The sequence below is a fragment of the Acomys minous genome (genome assembly GCF_964271855.1).
Source record: "Acomys minous genome assembly, chromosome: 1".
NCBI classification, from domain to species: Eukaryota; Metazoa; Chordata; class Mammalia; order Rodentia; family Muridae; genus Acomys; species Acomys minous.
Window position 1 is genome coordinate 142675671 of NC_140483.1, and position 23962 is coordinate 142699632.

General features: G+C 49.0%; 1 protein-coding gene across 2 annotated transcripts in view; it reads left to right on the forward strand.

Moving 5' to 3' along the window:
* Positions 1 to 23962, forward strand: part of COL15A1 (collagen type XV alpha 1 chain) — a 106839-nt gene that overhangs the window by 1519 nt on the left and 81358 nt on the right. The gene's annotated exons all lie outside the window — the stretch shown is intronic.

Here is a 23962-nt window from a genome sequence, read left to right on the forward strand (position 1 = left end):
CTAGACCCTCTTACTTCCCAGAGATGTTGTGAAGACTGATGGACAGATGTTAAGTAACACCCTTTCCATGCATCTGGGTACTTAGCAGGCGAAAATGAGTGACAGAAAGATGCCTTACTCTTCGCAGGAACTTGTGTGTTGGGAAGCCTTGGCTGGGAGGCTTAGAAAGTGGCAACTCCAGGCCAGGCGTGGCGGTACACTGCACCTGCGCCTTTAAATCCCAGCACTCAGGAGGTAGAGGCAAGCGGATCGACGTGAGTTCGAGGCCAGGCTAGTCTACAAAATGAGTCTAGGACAGCCAAGGCTACACAGAGAAATCCTGTCTCAAAAAACGAGAGAGAGAGAGAGAGAGAGAGAGAGAGAGAGAGAGAGAGAGAGAGAGAGAGAGAGAGAGAGAGAGAGAGAGAGAGATATTTTGGAGAAAAGAGAAAAAAGTGGCAACTCTGAAAGCCAGAACTCAAACCCAATTGAGCAGGTTTCTGTCCTGCTCAGCCTTTGCACTATGAACTAAGCAGAACTAGGCTTTTGGAACAGCAGCCTCTCACCCCTTTGGACTTAGAAGATCAGCACATAGTCCATTAAAAAAAAAAGCCAAGGCTGGGAAGCACCTCCTGGTTCTGAGGAAGCTGGGCTGCGATTGGTGGCCTTGTTAACTCCTTAGGTACTTGAAGCTTGGTACCACCCCTCCTGTGGCCTGCAAGGGAGTGAGGCCCAGATACAATGATAGCCTTTCCTGCCAGGGCCTGCCATTCCTTGCAGATCAAAGGGCACTTGGAGCAGAGTTCTGGCTTCTCTCAAGGATGGCCAGTGTGGAAACCTTGCAATTTCCCACATGACATAAGGCTTTGCCAAGCCAGAGGCAGAGGGCAGCTGATTACATTCAGTGCCCCTCTGAGATCTGAAGAGGGCTCCTGGAGCCCTGAGCTCTATAGGTCTTGCATGCAATTTACACGGCTAACTCTTGCCTAGCCCTGTATCAAATGAGTTCTGAATGGGTCTTCATCTGGGTCATCAGTCCAGGAGCTGGGGACCGAGGAGTGTAGGTAGCTATCCTGTTCTGGGCACACCGAATCCAAGCCCCAAGCCAGAGTTTTCTATGTGTCCAGGGCAGGATTTGATCCAAGGACCCTTACTCCAGAAACTTTGCTGTCAACAACCCTAGGATTCAATCAAGAAAGTTTCCCAGGCAGAAACTCTCCAGTGAATGCTGTAACTATGAACTATGGGAGTGCCCTACTCATGGCTGGAGCCCAGGGCATCACTTAAGCTCTTACAGGCTGCTGCTTTGTGGGTCATCTCCATCCTAAGACAGGAGGCCCAGAAGGGGCATGCAGTTTGCCTAAAGCCACTCAGTGGTTCCAAGGTACATCTGTGATAACCTGCACGTGTCTGTGAACCCTGGGAAAGAGTCTTCTTACAGGGCCACTGCTCAGCTGGCTGTTAGGAAGAGGGAGGGGGCGGGGGCGGTCCTTCCAGATGTGAAGGCACATGCTTGTAATCCCAGGACCTGGAATGCTAAGGCCTGGGCTACATAGCTAGACTATATTTCAGTCAACCCCCAAGACTTTATAGCTTTACAGGAGCCAGCAGAGTTGACTCCAGATCCACAGATGCAGTCTCACAGACGAGGATACCAAGGCAAAATCCTTTGTCCAAGAGAACACGGCTGTCATTGGTGGGAGTACAACTGGAAGGATTTATGCTCTTGACCACTAAACTGTGTAAGGTTGTTTCATTTCCCCAGTGTTCCCCAGGCAACTTCCTAAATACTAAGCATTCATTGCACTACTATCAAGTGATTCTACTCCTTAAATGCCCACTCAAGTGAAGGGGGAAAAAAAATCATACGCCCACGCAAAAACTTTTATGCGACCATTCATAACGGCATTATACATAAAGGCAAAATGTGGAAACAAACTGATTCATCAGCTGCTAAATGAGTAATTCATGGTCTATCCTTTTCCATGGAATACTGTCCAACAATAAAAAGGGAGGAGGCACGGATCCGTGCCACGCCGTGGTAAGTGAAGGTGGCCAGACAAAAATGTGCACGCTAGCAGAGACCATTTAAACACAATCTCTAAATAGGAAAAGCCACAGAGATGGATGCTACCCATCATTGTTTAGGCCTAGGAAGAGAAGCAAGGGAGACTAAAATGGGCTCCTGGGGACTTTGTGTGGAATGATCCGAGACTGGCCTGTGGTGGCTGTGAGGCCACACGGATGCGTTAACTCATCTAACTGCCTTCAGCCCGGGGTGCCCACCAGGCCTCAATAAGAGAGCTTTAGGAAGAACAACCCCCCCCCCCACTTTGCAGGAATCTAGAGTCAGATGGGTGACAACTCCTTATCTGGTTTCCAGAAAGCCTGGCCATTTACAGGCTACCCGCCTGCCCCATCCAGTGCTGGATGTCCCAGGAAAGATGTTCTGGGTGCTGGCTGTCTTTGCTGTCCCTGAAAGCCACCGCGGACAAAGTTTCTCTGGTGGGGATGGAACACAGGTGCACAGGAAATCTGCAGAGAGTAGATTGACTAGAAAGTAGATCTTCGTGAGTTTCCTAGTTGCCCCTCCACTCTCGAGTTTTGAGTGTTGGAAAACTCAGGCCGAGACGACTGACTTCTTCTGAGCCTCAGTTTTTCCATCTTTGAGATAGGAGGGCAAGGTCTGCTCAGCTCTGTATTTCTTCTCGTTTTGAACACTGGGGGAACAAAATGGCATTTACCCAGCTTGAGACTTATTTACTCACATTATCTGGTTCAGCAAACAAACCAAGTACCCAGTCAGTCAGCCAGGCCTCCTGCAAACTGGGGACAGGAAGGAGCCAGGTTCAGACTTCCCCCAAGGGGCTCCAAGTTCACAGGTAGAGAGAAAAAGTCACATCCAACCCTACATCTACCCTCCTCTTCTTCTTGCATCGGTGGAGAGTAGCTACCATGGCTCCTTGTGTCTCGGAAGGGTCAGGGCTAGGGTGCAAGCCAGCACTGTAGGCTCCTCTCCTGGTGAAGTTAGCTGAGCTGAAATGGCTGCTGTTCTGGAGGCTGAGCGCCGCTCCTCGAGCAGGCGCTGTTGTCCCTGTTTATAGAGTGCTGGTGTGTGCAAGCCTTCTGCTTCTCTTGCTTTCTCCTTAGGGAACACCTCCATTTAGGAGAGTGTGCCCCGAAAATGCAGCCCAGCAGACAGCCCAGCTTTGCTCTGCCTTGGTTGGGAGTAGGTGGCTCCCCACCTCTCTGGGGTGATCGACACCTGGACTTTTATAGTTGTCACGTCTCTTCATTAAGAAGGAGGAGGAGGAGGAGGAGGAGGAGGAGGAGGAGGAGGAGGAGGAGGAGGAGACGTTGATGACCTAAACACGCATCCTTAAATACCCAGGCTCTATCTTCCTTGACTTGGAGCCTTTTCCATGAAGAATGTATTTTGCCCTTTCTAATTCTTTCTCTGAACATTAAGGTTTTGAGATTCAGGCATTGGACAAGTAGTTTATTTTCGCTGTAGGGTAATAATTTCCACAGTGACTATACCTACCTACTGTGGTTTTCCATTTCTCTCCAACATCACGTAGGCTGCCATGTACCTGTGGAATCTCACAGTGTGGCGTGACTGTTCTCATGTGCATATCAGGACACATGTGCAGGCATTTTCCTTTGGTTTCCTACATAGATGTAGTGCTGGGTCACAGGGGTGGATTTTCTCTAGATAACTAGGTATTGCTGGCATGCCTTCCTCTGGGTTTGTACCAAACCACACCGGCATCCTGGCAGGCATCCAGACTCATCACTGCATTTAATGTCAACATTTCTAACAGGCACCAGTTAGAATCTTAATGAAGCCTTAATTTGTATTTTCTTTATGCGTGCGTGTGTGTGTGTGTGTGTGTGTGTGTGTGTGTGTGTGTGTGTGTGAGAGAGAGAGAGAGAGAGAGAGAGAGAGAGAGAGAGAGAGAGAGAGAGAATGAGTATGAGTGTGTCTGAGGGGTGTGAGTGTGAGGATCTCTGTGTGTGAGTGTGAGGATCTGTGTTTGTATGCACATGCAGAGGCATCGCTTTTTTTCTAAGGCAAGGTCTCACACTTATTAATGTAGTCTGTCTCCCCTGGTAGCGCTAGGGATCTTCCTGTCTCCACCTGCCCAGTGCTAGTGTTACAAGCACACACCATGCGCAGTTCTTAACATGGATGCTGCAGATGAGACTCAGGTCCTCATGCCTACGTGGCAGACACTTTACCCATGGATACATCTCTCCAGTCTGGGTTAATCAACATTTTGTATTTTATGAACCATTTGGACATCATGGCTGACTTTTAAACACTGATGTGGAACTGACCATTTTAAAATACTGGAGATGGGGTCTCTCACTGAATCTGGTGCCCACAGATTAGTCTAAAGTTACTGTCCAGCAAGCCCCAGGGACCCTCCTGCCTCCACTCCCAGCACTGAGATCACAGATGCACATGGCTGTGCCTTACTTTTACATGGGTCTGAGGCATCAGACTGTGAAGGGAAGCCCAGGTTGCACAGCAAGACCCTGCCTCAAAGACCACGTAAAGTGATTTTGAGCATCTCAAATTATTCTCCATGGTGGCTTCACCCTTTTAGGTTCCTGCTAGCAACATACATTGGGCTTGCACAGATCAGCAACACTTCTTCCTGTCTATTTCTATTGGTAGCCATCTGAGCGTTGTGAAGTGGAACTTCAAGGTGTCTGAATGACCAGGGTGTCATGAAGTAGAACCCCACTGTGGTGTGTGTGAGCGACATGGATGGTACCCGACTACGGTGTATGTGAGTGACAAAGCATGAAACCTGACTATGGAGTGTCTAAATGACATGGAGTTCTCGCTTGTCTGAGAACAGAACGAAGCAGATGCTTTTTGTATATGCATATGGCTCTTTCTTAGACAGAAAGCCAGTCATGCCACTCTCTGATTTAATTAATTAGTTAATTTGTGTGTTTTCTTTAAAGACAAGGTTTCTCTGTGTAGATTTGGCTAGCCTGGACTCACTTTGTAGACCAGGCTGGCCTCAAATTCAAAGTGATCTGCCTGCCTCTGCCTCCCAGAGTTCTGGGATTGCAGGTGTGAACCACCATTCATTCATTCATTCATTCATTCATTCATTCATTGTGTGTCTGTGCATGCACACATGCCACAGAGCATATGTGGAGATCAGAAGACAGCTTCCTTGAATTGGTTTTCCTTCCATCATGGGGGTCCTAGGGATGGTCCAGGCCATCAGGCTTGGGAGCAAGCACCTTGACTCCTGAGCCGTCACAACGGTCCAAGTCATGAATTCTTTAGTAGGTTGCTTGTTGAATAATTGCCTCAGCATATGATTGGCCTCGTGGAGTACACTGGTGTGGGTAAGTGAGGGTAGACAAAGGGAGTGAAAGACATGAATGGCTGAGGAGAATGGATAAACATGTGGTGCTTTGTAGTCTGAGCACACAGTTGTTGGTGGCCAGGGAGCTGCTGTTGCCAACAAAGCCCAGGAAAGCTGAGATGGTGTCGGGGGTCTTCAGAGGAGTTGGGTTTGCTGGATTACCAGCTTCTGCTCCTCATGTATGAAAGGACAATCAGTTTAGGATAAGAGGAGAGCCTACAAGAAGAACCAGACCTCTTCCTGAGCAAGATATAATGAGAGGTTAAGAGGGTCAATGGAATTCAATGAGTGCAGCCCACATGCCATCAGAGCTCACTCAGTTCTACTCAACTCAACCCAACCCCACCCAATAAAACTAATCAATTCTGTAGTCCAGCTAACCAGCATGGCATAACTGGTCCCAACTCAGCCCAGCCCAAACCAATCCAGCCAAATTCAATTCAACCCAACTCAGTCCAGCCCAAACCAATCCATCCAAGTTCAGTCCAAGTCTTCTCATTTCAATTTAACACAATCTAGGTCAATCCAGTTCAACCTAACTCAGTGTAGCTCAAACCAACTCAACTGGGTTCTACTGAATGCAACCTAACTCAAGCAAACTTATCCCTACCCAACTCAACAAACTCAGCTCAGTTCATTATAATCCAGTTCAGTCTTTTTGTATCCATAGTGCTATGAGGACAGAAGAAGACTGTTGTGAAAGCACTGTTCTTAACTGACCAGCACTCTAGCTTTAGGATTTAGGGAGCTCCCTTTCTGGGTTTGGAAAGCTTGGCTGGAGTCTGGATTGCAGATAGTAGGCTGGCCTTAGGCCTCCATAGGAGTTGACCTTCCTATTGATGAGGGACTCAGAGAAAGCCCAGATAAAAGACCATATCCTCTTTAAACTAGCTTCCTCCACAAGGGCTCTCCTGACAATGTCTTCAAATGGTCTGCCTTTCTGTTGCAGCTTCTCTTAGAGATGCTGTTCTCCTTCCCCTATTTCCTAGCTCCCCTGCTCTCTCAGAAACTCTCTGGGCTGAGTGGAGATGGGGTAGCTACAGAGCAGCATCAGAGCCACTGCTCCTCTTGGGAGAGGCTCACAAGCCAGCAGCAGAAGCTTGAGTGTCACAGGTGGCTTATGTGCTGAGGGCTTGTTCTGAGTGTCCCCATAGATTGACAGTAAGCTTGTGCACTCCCAAACTAGGGACATCCATTTCCACTGAAAATGGGGGAGATGGAAGAGTGTGATCTCTCTGTCTCTCTGTCTCTCTCTCCCTGTCTGTCTGTCTGTCTGTCTGTCTGTCTCTGTCTCTCTCTCTCTCTCTCTCTCTCTCTCTCTCTCTCTCTCTCTCTCAAAGGAAAAATCTTGAGTGTCATCCCCAGGTGCCATCCACGTCTTTCTATTTGTTTTGTTTGAGACAGACTATCTCACTGGCCTGGAAGTCACCAAGTAGACTGTACTATCTAGCCAGGGAGTCCTAGGATCCCCCTATCCCTGTTTCCCCAGTACTGGAGTTGGACCACAGTACCATGCCCAATTACCTTTAATAGAGACACTCTTTTAAATACCATAAAAGTGATTTAAAGTAAGACACAGTCATTATATAAACCCAGAGAAAAAAGAAAATTCCTTTTTAAAATAAAGATCACATGTTATCTTGTGACTCAGTAGGAAAGAAAGCCTGCTTACACTGGGTGGACTCTCACACTTGTTTTCCGCACATGAACATGCACATATGTTAGAGTGTGAATAGCTCATTGGCACATTATATTTTTGTTGATAGATTTCTTCACTTAATAATCACCTAGATGCTTCCCCAGGAGCATTAAACATTCTCTAATAGTCTTCGTGATTGAACTAGCATTTCACAGTGCGGATGCCACAGGGAAATGCGTTCTCTTGTAGGCCTCTAGCTGCTGCTGCTGGCTCATTATAAATTCTACTGTGGTGACTACAATGACATCTCTGTTTGATCACTACTGTGATTATTAGTGACCAAAAATTCCTAAAACAAATCACTGGAGGTTTTGTTGAGGTCTTTCACCGGGCCATGGTAATTTACCATCAGGCCACAGCCAATGAGAAAGCCTCTGGCTCCTGCCTTTGACCTGGCCTGCTGCCTCTTCAAGCTCAAATGAAAAAATAGCAACAGCCAAGGGGCCAGGGTCTACACTGCTTCCTCATGTCTCTGCCTCAGTCAAATGGAGATGGGGCCCCTTCATTCATTCACCCATTTTGCAGAAGCCTGTGGTAAATGCTAGAAGATTTTTCAGAAAATTGGAATGTCAATGTGCAGGTCACAAACTTGGTACCTACAACCCCTAGAAACACCCTAGAGAGTCCAAAAGAACTGATGTCCAGTATTCTCCCTCATCCGAGGTGAGGTCCAGACACCCGAGGGGTTTAGGTTCAATCAATGCCAAGGGGCAGCAGCATTAACAACAACCAGTCTAAGCTGGGCATGGTAGCTAATACCTGTGATCTCTGCGCTTATGAGGCTGAGGCAGGAGAATTGCTAGGAGTTCAAGACCAGCCTAGGCTATATAGTGAGATTCCCCCTCTCTCCCCTCTCCCCAGCCCCATACCCCGTACACACACACACACACACACACACACACACACACACACACACACACACACGAGCAAGCAAATCCTTCAGTCCCACAGTTTCCTTTAGAAGGAGCTGGTCCTGAGTCCCAGAGAGAGTCTATATTTGACCACAACCCAGGTGGCAGAGGTGGTGCCCAGGGAGAGGTTTAGGGTATGATGTTCATGCCTCTGGTCTCCAGAGTTCTGGGTTCAAATCTTAGCTCTGCTCCTTCCCTTTGAGTGACCTATGTCAGTCTTTCTTCTCTGTAAGTTAGGACAGGATCAGAGTTGAGTCAGGAGTCTAACACTGAGGGCAAAGTTCAATGCCTCCTTAACCCCCATCCCACCTTACTCTACGTTTCTTGGAGGTAGGACTTTTTTTTTATTTACCTGGATTTCCTCAGTACTGCATAAACCACCTGGTGGTGTACTGAATAGAAGTTCAAAGTATCCTTAGCTACATAGTGAGTCTGAGACCAGCCTCCGCTAAAGGAGGTGTTGTCCGAAGAACCAGCCATGTTTGTTTTTCCCTGCTGGGAAATTATAACTGTTCCATCCACTGGATAGAGATTCTGGGATCCAGCTGATGACTAACCATCTCGTCAGTACCCTCTGGTTCTCCACCTCCAGTTACATGGGCTTGTGGTTGCTTAGCAGTAGCCTTTTGCCCAGCCCAGAGAGGTACAGTGATGAGCTCAGCTGCTGTACTGAGAACAGAGCCACGTCTACAAACAGGGTGATCTGGCTTCTAGGTCAGCACTCTGGGACTTACAGGACTTCTCGTGGACTCACAATTACATGGCGCTTTCTATGTATTTTAATTAAAAATTTCATACAAGATATTTTAATCACATTCCTACCAACTCCTTCCCACCTCCCTCAACTCCCCGGCCCCCTTTTTGGAAAAAAAAAAGTCAAAGCAAGAAGAAAACCAACAAGAGAGAGAGAGAGAGAAAAAAAAAAAACAATTCTGGCACCTTATGATGTGGCCTCTCTATCCCCAGCACAGCTGGTCTTGTGTTGGCCAGCTGCTCCTGGGCATGGGGTCTGTCCTGGAGTGTGGTTGATAAACCCAGTGACACTCCACTGGAGAAAATGCATTTCCCCCTTTCCAGTGGGTATCGATTGCAAACAGCTTTTTGGTTACGAGCGGGACTTTGTGCCCACTTCCCCTCTCAGTGCTGGGATTTTGCCGGTGTGAGTCTCTGCAGGTCTTGTGTGTGCCGCCACAGGCTCTATGAGCTCATATGAGCACTAGCCCTGTTGTGTCTGGAAGACACTGAGTCCTTGGACTAATCAACCATCTCTGGCTCTTAAAATCTGCCTCCTCTTCTGAATAGATCCCTGATCAGTGAGGGAAAGGGTTTGATGAGGTTCTATGGTTTAAATAATACTTTGGTTACAGAAATATACATGTAATGTATGCAAATTATATGCATATCAATGCCTATATGCATCTGAGTTTCATATATAAAATTTTTTATATATATAAGCTTCTATATAGTAAGAGTCCATGTGTGTGTCTCGCATTTAGGTATGTGTAGTGTACGTATATGTGGCATTATGAGTGTGTGTGTGTGTGTGTGTGTGTGTGTGTGTGTGTGTGTGTATAAAACGCACCCAACTCTCCCCGTTGCCCTTTGGTGGGAAAGAGTTCAGTCACAGCTCAATGGAGAGCACCCATGTTTGTCCTATATCCAGTGTCTAGCCTGGTGTTCCTCTCTACAGTGCAGCCTTTGCAGTCTCTGGCACCTTTCTATTCTGTGTGGTCCATGAGCCAGCACCAGCTGGAGACTCCACAGAAAGTCAGGGTTCTCCAGGCCCGTTTGGAACCCAGAACATCAGAACCTGCATTTAACTGATCTCAAAGGGAAGTGTAGCCTATTGTTTCTGACTAAGCTGGCCATCTAAAACCTCTCCCACAATAGTCACTATAGCAGGCAGAGTGACAACCTTCCAAAGGACTCCATGTCCCACCCTAGCCCTGCATCAGGCAGGTGATGTGGCAAAGAGGAATTAAGGTTACAGGTGAAGGGACATCACCCTGGATTATCTGGTTGGACCCAGGAGATCCATGGCGTCCTCCTAGTGGAAGAGAGAGGTAGAAGTGAGGAGACGCAGGCGTGGTGACCAGCATCAGGGAGACCTGGCCAGCCTTCTTCTTTGCTCCTGGAGTTTGAGGAATGAGTCACAAGCCAAAGAATGTGGGCAGCTGACGGGACTGGACACAGCAAGGGCACAGATTTTCCCTTAAAGCCTCTAGAAAAAACCCCTATTTTGTACTACCTTGTTTCTTCTTCCTTCCTTCCTTCTTCTTCCTTCCTTCCTTCTTCTTTCTTTCTTTCTTTCTTTCTTTCTTTCTTTCTTTCTTTCTTTCTTTCTTTCTTTCTTTCTTCCTATCTGTTCAGGTCCTTTATTTCCTTGTGCACATCAGGCCGTGAATTCATACGGAACAGGCTCCAGCAGCTTAGGCTCCTTCCCATCAGCCCTCACACAGTGCTTCTCTGGGTGGAGCAGGCTGGCGCTTCAGCTGAAGCCAGGTGCCCTTCTCCTTCTGGCCATTTTCCTGTACACACTCAGGAAGATGGCCCTGCTCTTAGAGTGCTTGATGTGCTCAATCTGTACATTGATTCTCTTGGCGAGAATCTTGCCCTTAACCTGTTTGTTCACAATGAGGCCTACAGCATGCTGGGTGACGTTGTAGACTCTTCCAGTTTTGCCATGGTAACACTTATGGGGCATCCCTTTTTGAACAGGGCCCATTCCCTTGATGTCTATGATATCACCCTCTTTGTAGATTTGCATGTCATTTGGGTGAATTATTGGAAGATGGCTGCCACGGCCAAAAGTGCTACCTTGTGTCTTATTACAGTAAGATCTGGGTTGGCTGTGTAACTTCCAGAGCTGTATGACGCTAAGTCTTTGCTCATGTGAGCCAATGAATTTATGATAGATAAAGCAGGACTAGACTGGGAATACAATTATTCCTCCTCTCTCTGTGAACCTACTAAGTGCTGCTCTGGCCTGGTTTCTCAGCCTGTCGCTTTCCTCACCCTAATCTCATGCCTTCAGGCTTGGAATGTGAGGTGGGACTCCTCAAGGACCCAGAGGGTTACACCCCCAGCACCTAGCCCTGTGCCTGGCCTGGGGGCTGCATTTTGGCTACCTACCCTGTTGAAGGAGTCATTCATGCTACCTTGCCTCATGGAACCCTCCCCCCACCCCAGCGCATGCGCGTGCACACACACACACACACACACACACACACACACACACACACACATACACACACACACACACTTCCCAGCCACCCGCTACATGCAGGAGGCAGTTATGGCCAGCAGGAGGGTTGTATCAGAGACCAGCCTGAGCCTGTACTGGCATTCTCTTGCTCTTTCTCTACCCAGACAAGCTCCATACCTCCCTGGGTCTCAGTTTCCCCATCTGGGAAATGAAGCGGTCAGACCAGGTGAACCCTACATCACCATTAGCAAGAACATTCTGGCATGTCTGTGTTCAGTTTGGCCCAACTTCGTGACAAATGAAGGCATCCATGTGACTGAACTGGGCCCAGCCCAGACGTCTGGTCCCAAGCACGTTGTCTCTCACTGATGGTCCATTCATGAGCAGGGCCCAAATCTGCCGGACCACTGTGTATATTTGGTACCAAACAGAGACTTCAGCTGCTCGGGCTGCCGAGTCCAAATGCCAAATTACTCATTCTCCTGCAGAAAGCACAGGGAGAAACGAATCATTTCTCTCTGTACAGTTTTTCCATGTGACAAATTTTCTAATTTTACCTCAAGTTAAACCGACTCCAGCTGATGGCCCCATTTCAGAGTCTCCTGACCCCTTTTGGGACTCAAGTTTCCTGATTAAAAAACACAATTGGTTTTGTTGGTTTTGCAAGTGTGAACTAATATCAGATTTGTGACTGAATGTCATCTGCTTTGCTCTGAGGCCCAGCAATGGCTTCTTGGTCCAGTTGCTTGGTTCCAGGCCTGGCCAAGTCCCGTTCACTCTGTGGAAGCAGGGAAAAGCTGGCTGAGACGAAGCCTATGTGGCTGGGTGGGAAAGAGTGATTCCTGGGCATGTTTTTAAGGGCGGTTGGTTCTGTTCAGACAGTTGGAATGGGAGTTCACACCTGCTGCCAGCTATGGGTCTGTGTTTGAGGGACAACGGGGACACTTCTGGCGTGGGGGAGAGAATGGTGGCTGTGTTTGAGAGACATGACTTCTGCCTGTGTGACATTTGCTGCATGTCTCCACTGTGTTCCACTCCCCCCTTTGCCACCCATGGGGTCACGTGTCTCTGACAGTCAGGCGTCCCCTCTCTCTGACCTCTGGTTCATTTCTGTGCAAGCAGAGAGGCTTGTCCAAAGCACATGTCCTAGCGTGTCCCTTCTTCAAACCCTTCTGTGCTTTCCATCACAGCGCTGAGCGGCACACTGCCTGGGCTACAGCCAAACCCGCTCCTGTCCCATCTCTCCTGGCTTCCGGCTCCAGCCCTGCTGAACTCCTTGCTGGTCTCTGATATAAAATGCTCATTCTTATTCCTACTAGTCTTACGCTTTTCACAGATTTGCCCCCTTGAACTGTGGTCCCTTAGGCAGCTGCAAGGGCATCCCAGCAAGCTTGTTAGAAACGCAGGGTCCTGGATCCTGCCCCAGAGCAACAGCATCAGGCTTTGTGCTATAGATGCCCCTAGGCAATGCATTTGAGGCCAGAGTGTGATCCACGGAGCTCTGTGGCTAGGGAAGGGTGAGTGCTGGGCAGTGAGGAGTCTGGCAGAGCTGGTTTGGTTCCAGGCTCCACAAGTACTGGCTGGATAATTCTCTCCAAACCTTAGTTTCTTTATCTATAACAGTAGAGACAAGAATAGGATTTTATTAACTGGACACTTTAATCCCAGCACTCAGAAAAGCAGAGGCCAGTGGATATCAGTGAGCTCAAGGCCAGCCTGGTCTACAAAGTGAGTCCAGGACAGCCAAGACTACATAGAGAAACACTGTCTCAAAAAAAAAAAAAAAAAAAAAACAACAAAACCCCAAAACAAAAACAAAAAAACCAAAACCAAAACCAAACCAAAACAACAACAACAAATAAACAACAAACAAACAAACAAAGAAGAAGATTTATCTCAGGCTACTGTGATCAGTAAATGCAGCCCCCTCCACACACACACAAGGTCTTAGGACAGTAATTGTGCTACACACTCAATAAAGGGTGAAAAGTCTCACGTAAGGGGGTTGAGGGTGAAACAGACAACTTCTGGGAGTATGGAGTTTATTAGAATACTTATTAATACCATGGACAGACAGGCAAGAGCACGAAAGGAGGAAATCAGAGTCACGAGGCAGAAGTAAGGGTCCCTTCTTACAACTCTCTAAGGGTGGGGAGGTTTCACAGCACAAGCCTGGTGGTTTGATTCCCAGGTAGGATCAGGGAAGGGAGTGGGGATCAGGATGTGTGACTACCAATACCGCCGTTGATGTAAAGTTACTTTCCAGGTGAGCGGTCCTAGCACCAGGAAGCCAGTCAGCTAGTGACTCCCAAGGCCCAGCCCAAAGCCTTGCTTTTAGATAACTTTGAGAGGGAAAAGGCTGCTGCAGGCATTGTGGCCTGGGCACCAGCATGATCTAATGACATTCTTACAGATAACAGAGCCGAGGTCCAGGCCCAGTGTCACCCATAGGCTCTCATGTGGCTTCATTTCACACTAGCTCATTCTGTCAGGGGACAGAATTCATCTGCAAGCCTACTTCACCAAGGACCTTGAGGACCAGGTCAGTGTCACTCGCCTGTGGAGGTTAGGATTGCTGAGCCCTCGGGGACAGGGAGAGCAACAGCTGGAATTATATGTGGGAGAATTGAGGCTGCTAAGCAAAGACTTGTCAGGTTTGGCTGGGTGGACAGAAATGCGAAGTTCTAGACTGTGGTAGAAAAGACCATCCTATCTGTGGAGGCCTGGTAGGTTTTTTCAAACTCATTCATTCGTTCCTTCACTTTCTCTTAAACATTTCTGGTCTGCTTACTGCATTCCAGGTGATGTATGATGTGCCAGATATAAAATGATGGGCAAGGCAGACCTGGTTCCAGTGGGGGATGCCCACACTAACGATTTCTGAAAAAAACAATCCTTTGATGCTGATAATGGCAAACAGGATTCTGAAGAATAGGAGCCAGGCATGATAGTGAATGCGTTTAGCTTAGTACTCAGGAGGAAGAGAAGACAGAAGGCTTACAAGTTTCAAGCAGTCTTGGGCTACATGGCAAGACCTAGTCTCAAAAAAAAGTACAGCTCCCCAAGAAAACACACACCTGGGTACCCTCGTCTGTATGAAGGGCATTGGGGAACTCTCCCCAAAGTGTGACTTGTAAGATGTGGTCTGAAAGAAAGGTGAACAGATTTAGTCAGGGAAGGCTGCTGGGTGGGTAGAGCTGAGCAGCGCAGATTTCCAGTAGAAGGGATTCAAGTAGGGAGGAAGAGTTAAGAAGCAGCCTCCTGGGGCTGGAGAGACAGCTCAGTGTTTAAGAGCACTGGGTGTTCTTCTAGAGAACCAGGTTCAATTCCTGGCACCCACAAATCATATCACTACTGTTTGTAACTCCAGCCCCAGGGGATCTAGTGCCTCTTCTAGTGGCCTTCACGTGGCACATAGGCACACAGGCAGACAAAATACCCATGCACATAAAATAAAAATTTGAAATGTTTTAAAGAGCATCCTGCCTTGGCCAGTGCACATGAAGGAAAAGGATACGGGGTGGGGTGGGGGGTCCCTGAGAGGAAGTGACCATCAATAGCCTGGCCTCGGTATCATACTCCCTCAGGTCCCATACAGAGCTTACAGCTCAGGGGTTGGCATAGGTTGAAGACTTCGGGTTCTGGAGAAGTGGGACTCCGAGTTTGTCTACCTGCCATGTTTCTACCTCTGCCTACAGGAGAAAGGTGTTATCATTATAAATAAATAGAGTGAGAGGCAACAGACCTGATATGGAGAGATTTATTTGGGAGAGGAAAAGGGGAGAGGAGTTAGGGCCTGTGTGGGCCGTGAGGGTAGAAAGAGACAGAGACAGAGAGACAGTAGGAGAGAGAAAGGGAAAGGTGGTGCCCCCTAGAGAGAGTGCAAGAAAGAGGTGAGAGAGAGAGGAGAGAAAGACACACACACACACACACACACACACACACACACACACACACACACACAGAGAGAGAGAGAGAGAGAGAGAGAGAGAGAGAGAGAGAGAGAGAGAGAGAGAGAGAGAGAGAGAGAGAAGACCGGATGGTCCTTCTATATCTGCTGCCACTGGTAAGCACCTGACGGGCTGCAGATGATGATGTCAGAAGTTGCTAAGCAACCTAGAAACGGGCCACTTATCTGCCAACAAAAGTACTGATTCCAGTGGAGGATGGGGTGCCCACCTGTGCGCCTGGAAATGGACAAACTTAAGAGACTTAAAGAAAACATTAAAGAAGCTGGGCCAGAGCTACAGCCGCGAGCCAGGAGCAAGAGCTCCTCACAGGCCAGGCCCACTGAAGGCTGAGAAGAGGAGAGGGACACAGGGCACAGTGCGGGTACCAGATGCCATCCCGTTCCTCCCTCTGTGGAGGATGTTGAGAATGGAAACATGCAGCAAGAATGAGACTTGAGGTCTTTTTGTTGAGACAGAGAAGGGAGCTGGGTCCTCCAGGGAGTGTCTGGGTGGGAAGACCGAAAGAGCAATTTGTTCTTCTGAGACAGTTGCACCTGTGGGGAGAGAGTCCTGCAGCGCTCCCTCGGCCACAGGGCTTCTCAGACTGCTGTGCAGTGGTTCCTGGCCTGGTGACAAAGGCCTGCAAAGAGCCACATTGTTTATTTCCTGGAGCATGTACTTTACTCAGCGGTTGGGAAGTTGGGACAAGAGACCAGTCACAACCGGGGAATAATCCAGAGCATCTCTAAGAGAAACAAACACGCGTGTGTGATGAAGTGAAAGCTAAGGGCTTTGAAGCGGGAGGCCCTCACGGAGTTTCCAAGCTCCTGTGGCTCGTTGGCTAAGTGAGACCCACAGGTGTTGTGTCCCCCACCCTTTGACGATGAGACGCTTGGGCAGCTATATGGAAGCTCGATGTGTTATGTGGCACTAAGGCTTCCGAACTGCGGAAGAAGCACAGGTTATTGTTCCGGACTGATAGGAGCCTATTCGTGTAATTTTTTCTCCATTCATAGCACACATGTGTTTTAGGGAAATGTACTAATGTTTTTTGTGATGACCTGGAGGTCAGTGGAGCCCAAAGCTCTGGTAAGAGAACTCTCAGTTCCAAAGGCCTTGTCTCTGGACACCAGCATCTGGACTGGTGCCTGCCATACAGCAGGTGCTCCATAAATGCTTGCTGCTTGAACAGCAGTATGTGCGCGCGCGTGTGTGTATGTGTATGTGTGTGTGTGTGTGTGTGTGTGTATGCGTGTACACGTGTGTGTGCATGTGTGTGTGCATGTGTGTGTGTGTATGTGTGCATGTGTGTGTGTATGTGTGTACACGTGTGTGTGCATGTGTGTGTGTATGCGTGTACACGTGTGTGTGCGTGTGTGTGTGTGTGTGTGTGTGTGTGTGTGTGTGTGTGTGTGTGTGTATGTGTGTGTATGCGTGTACACGTGTGTGTGCATGTGTGTGTGTATGCGTGTACACGTGTGTGTGCGTGTGTGTGTGTGTGTGTGTGTGTGTGTGTGTGTGTGTGTGTATGTGTGTGTATGCGTGTACACGTGTGTGTGCATGTGTGTGTGTATGCGTGTACACGTGTGTGTGCGTGTGTGTGTGTGTGTGTGTGTGTGTGTGTTGATGGCTTCCAGAAGCTTGCCTTCTCAATCTGTGTTTACCTTTCCAGGAATAAGTGAGTGGGGCTGCTCTCACATGGGAAGCTTGGGTGGAATGTGAAAAATCCATCTCATGAATATGCATGCAGGAATCCAGCCAGTCCTGCCCCGAGCTCAAGATTTCGAAGAATCACCCTTTGGAGGCAGCCTCCTACCCAGTGTGGTCTGTGCCACACACTGGCTCCTTGTGGGCGAAAGCACAGTTTACCATTGATGTACCTTGCCTGTCTGGGCCTCCTTTCTTGTGGGTCCTGTCCGTCTCTAGCAACCATTTGACCCCACGGGGAACTAGAAGACAGGATATGCTGGGTGCTAGGGATTGTTTACTTAGGCTTTTCCAAATTTTAGATGGGAAAAAGAAGGCCCAGAGAGAACAGCCATGGTCAGAACTTAGCCTAGAAGTGTCTTCTGATGTCTGGGTGAGTGCAGCCCCTTTCTTGAAGTTTTCAAGAACACTTGAGCACAGGTGAGTTGTCTGTCTGCCTCCTCTCAGGAGCATGGCTTGCACTGAGTTCTGCGGCCGTTCAGCAGATGAACTTCAGATCCCAGCTCTATCACTTACTAGTGCTGTGACCTGAGCACCTTACTCAGATGTGGGATCCACATCTGGACAGAGGAGGAGGAAGAGGAGGAGAAATCCTACCTTTCAGACTGTGTGAGGTAGTCAGTGGGGGAATGTGTCTAGCCAGCACTGGGTGTTCCTGAGACCTTGGACCTCACTGTGCTGGGCAGCCGCAGGCCTGGGAGCCTCTTGAAATGTCAAAGCCCTGGGGCTCCCCAGACAAAGTGAGGAGCTCAATGTAGACACCTGTGCTATGGAGCAGGCTTACATCCAACCTGCTCTTTCTGAGTGTCCGGAGCCAGCAGTGGTAGGTACCATCTAATCCTGGCACTCACCTTGCCCTGCAGTCCTTAGAGCTAGACATGGCACCATCTCAGTGCCTGCATAAAGAGACTTAAATTCCGAGAAGTTAGAGAGTGAACCCAAGGTTCCTGTTTAGGAAGCAATTGGGCAGGGTCTTGCTGGCAGATCACTCTGGCATCCACTTCTGTATCTTTTTCTCTGCACCCTGCTGGGGGAGGCTGGTCATCCTCCAAGGTCCCTGTCTCTTCACTCAGTTTCTGGCCCCTCTCGCACCTTGTGGATACCCTCACAGCATCCTAGAGACCACAAGCTCTTCCTCCGGCAAACATTTGGAGACTGTCAAGCTGCCCTTTCATGTGAGTTAAACAAGAGTCAGCCTGTTTCAAAATATGACTTCAGGGTCACCATCTGTCCTGGCTGTTCCCTTAAACTCAAATCCCATTTCAGAGCCAAGCTCTCCTCCAGCAGCTAAGGGCAGGTCTCTGCATGATTGGGCCAGAAAATTTCTACAAAGATGTAGTGTCTTTGATAACAACCACTGAACACTTTTTGTTTTTGTTTTTTTTTTTAATGAGAATTGCTGATTATCCCCTCACCAACACATGCAAATCATTACATGAGGACCACAAGCCCCTGGACAGGTTCAATGCACACATCTCTCCAGCGATCATCTTACAAGCACCTTACAAGGCGTTTTTTTTGCCAACCCTCCTCTCTTTGGAGCCACAGGTGGGCGTGGCCTGGGTAGTTTGGGAATTTGACATTGTAAATATTTGCCTCCATCATGCCATCAGCCTGGGCCATGTTTTGCTCATCTTAGGGACCTGGACCCTATTTTTCCAAGATCCTTCCTAGATTTCAAGGTGACCCCCCCCCTTTTCTTTTCTTTAGAGAGTGTAAGCATGATTTCACACTGCCTGCTACAGCTGTGAGCTCGTTCCGCTATAGCGGCTTGCCTGCCCTGCCTGGATCCACACTAGCGCATCTGTCGGGACGCCCTAGGCTGTTCCCAGGACAGCTTGATTTGCCCAGGGCATACATGCCAAGTGCTGAGAGACTGCAGGCAAGTGTGTCTCCTGCCACTGCCAAAATCCCGCCTGCACTCTGCATTCCAAGTCACCCAGTCCCACCCTCTCCTTGGCAAGGGAAAGGAAAGGGGGCTGACTGCCAGCGAAACCTCTGGAGGAGGAGGGATTCCTCCTAAAATGGTCAGGGGTGCTTTCTTCAGAAGCCCCCTGAGGAAGCCTGTCATGTAAAGTCTCCCGGATCTGATGTTCAAGGGCCTCTGCTCTGAAGAGAGAAGGCGAACGGGCTCCATCTCCTTCACCCTCAACCTCCCTCACCCAAAGCAGGGAACCTGGCCTCGCCCCATCAGATTTAATGTATTCATATGTTTAGCCTGTGCTTGGCCTGTGGGTGGCCTGATATTTTCTGGTCCCATAACTCCTGGCAGTTCTTTGCCGATCTCTTTTTCTCCTTCCCTGGGCCACTCAAATCTTAGCTTTCCTCAGTTGGCCTTCCTTCTAGATCTGTCTCAATTAGCCTCTCTTTCAGGCCACTCCCTAGAACTTTCAGTAAGTGGAGAGTCCTGCAGGTCCCTTCCTGTCCTTGACACATGGTCTCCAGACTCAGGCCTTCTACATCAGGGCTAGAGGTACTGATGACTAGGCTGAGAACTAACTGGAGAGAAAAATCTCCAGTTCTCTTCTCCATTCCTTCAAGCCCTGCCTAGGCCAAGTCCTTGCAGGGTTGGGCGAGGGATGCTGGTTGTGGATAGACACAGGCATTGACTGGGATAAAGTGATTGGTGAGAGGGCTGCTTTTGCATCCTCCTTGGTGCTCCGATCTCCCTGGGTCTGTGTTCCAAAGGGGCTGAGCCCCGTGGGTGGCCACCTTGGAGAGGTTTGCTGACCACTTAGGGACACCCTAAGACATGCTTCATTTACAGTTAAGGTCACGAAGGCTCCGCAATAATGACTTTCTCACCCCGCCCCCATCTCTCCATGCCACACCCATCCAATGGTCATCTCTTTAATGAGGTTGGGCTCTATCCATACAAGAGGAGCAGCGGGGAATCTCAGAGTTCTGCTCCTGGCGCCTGGAGGGCTAGACAGTCTCAGCTGATCTTTTCCAGTGGCCTGAGCTGATGTCCAGGACTAGGATGGGCCATGAACATCCTTCCCAACAGAGGCACGGAGAAGGGGAAGTGTCTGCTAGTCACAAGCCTCACCCAGAACATTGTTCCAGGGGGAGGGAAGGTGGAGGCGGCTGGAATGTCATCTGAAGTCTGAGAAGTTAGTGTGTCTCAGAGGCACTCCCAGCCCAGCTGGAGAGGGAGAAAGAACCCTTGGCTGCCATCTTGCAGAAGGCTATGTTTTCCAAGGCCTCCTGCTTAAGGGTCAGCTGCAAATGTGTGATTGCATCCCTCCAGTGAGTCAACAGCTGGCCTATGTGTGGCTGTTGATATGATATTAACTATATTAATTGTTACTGTAATATGTCTAAACAGTAGGGGTCAGATGGGGGTGTAGTTATAAAGTACATGTTAAGTAAATGTCGGTGTTGGTGAACAATGCTTGGCTTTCATGAGAGTTCTTTATGATCAATGATAATAAATAGACAGAGCTAAGGTGGGTATGCAGCTGTTCTTGTCCAGAATTCACTAAGATGATTCTATTATACGTTATTTTTTCATCCATCCATCCATGTATTCATCCACCAGCTGTTTGATTTTTGCCAACTCTCAGACAAGCCCTGTGTTGGGAATATGTAAGGGTAGTCTGGAGGCTTTACAGGAGAGACAGAGGGTATCACCATCCTCTGCAGCACCTTTAAGCCAATGGGAGACATGGACCAGTAAAAAGACAGTAACAGAAAGTGAAAATCTGGGGCTTCCGGGAGGCCAGGGGACAACGGGGTGATACATTTGTGGATGAGCAGAAGGGGTTCCGTGAAGAATGGGAGACTACTAGGCCCACTTCCTCTTGTAGCTGGAGTGGCCTCCCCGGATGTCTGTCCATCTCTAACTCTGTGTGAGACAGGACAAACTGGGACAAAGCTGAGGGAACAGGTGCCTCAGACCCCTCAGGAGGAATGGATCTGTTCTGCTCTAGACTGGATAGCCCTTCCCTGGGGCAACACAGAGAAACCACCAACTCCTCGTGGCTGGCTCCAGAACCCTTGCCCAACATTGCCTAGGTGTGCTAAAGTCCCTCCTCTACCCACATACCTCCAGGGACATCCCTACATAAGCTTCTTGCCAGCCAGCCTCCTTTCCTCAGTGCAGAACATGTGGCATCCCCCTCCCCCCCACTTCCACACCCCCACCCCCACCCACCGGCCCTGAGACATCACTGCTTCCTATCTGTGAAATCTGGTGATTCACACAGTCAACCTGGCTGGGAAGCTACTCAGCTGCTGTGTTGTTATGTGACAGGGAGGCTCAGCTTTCGCATATAGTCCTGGGGCACTTCCTGTATCTATCTCTCCGTTATGGCAGCTGGATTCCCCAGCAGTTGGATTCCTACTGTGAGTCTGGGTCTTCCCTGTAGCAGATGCCTGCACTGCTTGCTCTCTGCTCCGTGACTCCTTAAGACTGGCTGTAGGATGCCATGTTAGCCTCAGCGGCAGAGCCAACCTCAAGTTTGAGTGTGAGCCATAGACACTTTCAGGGTTGGTAAATGCGTGGTATGCAGGGCTCCATCCCCCAAATCTGTGGCATTTAGTGTAGATCCTGAGACCTAGTAAATTCCCAGTCCAGAGTCACACTTCTCCCCTGTGGCCTCTAGTATCCTAGGATATCAGATGGGCTGTGAGTTCGGGCCACAAAGGTCCAGGTTCAGCCTTACGTATGCGGCTGGATCCTTCTGCAATTCCATCTCTGTGTTGATAAAGCAGGGTTCATTGTAATACTTCTTCGCTGGGCTCTTGTGAGCATTGACTATTGAATAGCGCTTGGCATGCGTGGGGAGATGTGTGAGTTACCTAGAGCTCTTATCACAAAACACCACAAGGTGACTAGGCTAAAACAGCAATAATTTATTATGCAGTTTGTAGAAGCCAGAAATCTGAAGTTAACATGTGCAGGGCCCTTCTCCTCTGAGGTTGTTTTGCCCCAAGAGCCCCAAGCTAAGCCCTCCAGAGCAGCCTGTGTGTGTATGTTGGGGGCGGGGCATATGACTCATTATAGATGATGTCATCTTCAGGAGTCAAGGCCCTGCTCATACTCAAAGAGCCTTTGTTCCCCAAATGGAAAAGCAAAGTCCTCAGACTAAGAGAAGTTGCCTGCAGGCTCTTCCCTGATGCCCTTGGCAACATCGTTCTGGTCCACTGTGCCACTTGTTCCACAGTCTCTGGACTACTTGACATCACATTAATCAGGTATGGGAAGGCTGGGGAAGGAAGGATCAAAGGCTGTCACCCCAGAGCTCACTGCACACTTGCTGGGGCTCATATATGGATCTTGTGGGGACCCGGTTTCTGCTGTGTGTGTGTGTGTGTGTGTGTGTGTGTGTGTGTGTGTGCATGCGCACACACTCACACATGCAAATGCACATGTTAGGTAACGTAAACAAGCCCAGCCTCAGAATGAAGGAGCAAGATCATGCTCTGCAAGCTTAATGTCTGCAGTTCATTTCTTTCTGGCTCTATCTGGCCAATCACATTCTTTCTTTTGTGGCTCACAGCCGTAAGATGCTTGTAAAGCCAGTCGGGGACACGATATGTTGAGTTAATGGGTCAACAAGAAAACAACTTATCTGGGCCCCTGACTATAAACCAAGTGATCCATGCATGCCAGGCCACGTTTAGCGCAATCCTCACTGAGGGTATGCTGCTCACATTCTCAGCCCTTGGGTGAGAATAGCCACACTATACAAACCAGAAGATCCCAGGCCAGAGAGGCAAAGTGGCCCGTCCACAACTGGGTAGTGACGGACCCAGGACCCAGTCCATATCTGTCTGGTGTTGAAACTGGCCCTTGCCTGTGGCTGTCACCTGGGACAAGGCATCAAACCTACTTAAGCTAGATCCCCAAACAATTCTACTTCCTTGAGACCGATCAGGAGGGGAACAAGCTGGACCCATCTGCCCTTATCATCCTGCCGTGTATATCCTGGTTTCTAAATGTAATGTAAAGGGGGCTAATAGGACCTTCTGCCTCATAGAGTCAAGCACAAAGAGGAGCTGCTCTAGCAAACTGCTGAAGAGTTCTGGGTATGGAACAAGTCCATAGCAAAGCATCATGGATGCTAGTGCTTTTTGTCATTCAGTTCATTTGCAGGTCACCTCCATTAAGCCTTTGCTGGGGACTGAGAGATAATCTGGAGTGGTCCATGTGGGCCCAAGAAAAGATATAGCAAGTGCACAGGAAGAGGGTGCATAGATGGAAGGAGAGTGAGGTGCTGGGAGCCATAGATGGCGTTCCCATGGGAACTGGAGGTAGAGGGATGAAGCATGCAGAGCCCTCTTCCTGTCTCATTGCTGATCCTCTCTTGAGCCAGCTGTCCCCTCATCCTCTAGGAGTCTCTCGGTGAGAAGGGAAGGAATGTTCCCACCTTGCTACCCTAGTATGGGAGGAGCAAGTGAGGGGTGACTGGGAGGCCAGAGAGGGCACTACTGGGCAGGTAACTTCTGCAGCTTCCCAGATAAGACAAGAGAAACAAACTGTAGCTGTAAACCCCAGACCCTAGACCCTTATTAGCTGTCCTCTCTTTGGATTAGAACAGAAGAGAGAGCGGGAGATGGGGGGAGGGGAGAAGGGGAGAGGGAGGGAAAGGCCGAGAGCAGAGGAGAAGGAGGGAGAAAAGGAGAGAGAGAGAGAGAGAGAGAGAGAGAGAGAGAGAGAGAGAGAGAGAGAGAGAGAACGCACTTGCTTGGGGGAGTGCTTACATAGACACAGTAACTTCATTGAGAAGGAAAATTCTTTTGCTATATATGAAAACCGGAAAAAGGAAGAGGCGTTCTCAGTTTACTTGGAGAAAAATGCTCTTCTGTAACTCAGAAAAATGGGGTCTTTGATCATTGCATGGCCAGGTCTCCTTTCTAAGTGGGTCCAGGACTTTTCCCTGACAGGAAAACATTCTTCTAAGAAATGCTTTGGGAGGTAGGTTTGTCTTGCACTTTGCTGGATGCAGACTGATGCTGTGTGGCCTGGACTGCGTTGGGTTCACATCCCTCATGAAGGGCATCAGGGAGCACCAGGGCCCCTTGAGACTGGAGGGTCCTTGTAGTTTCCCTTCAGGGTGGGTCTGAGACCCCTCACAGCAGAGTGTGCTGACGTTATTGAGGGCGTGATG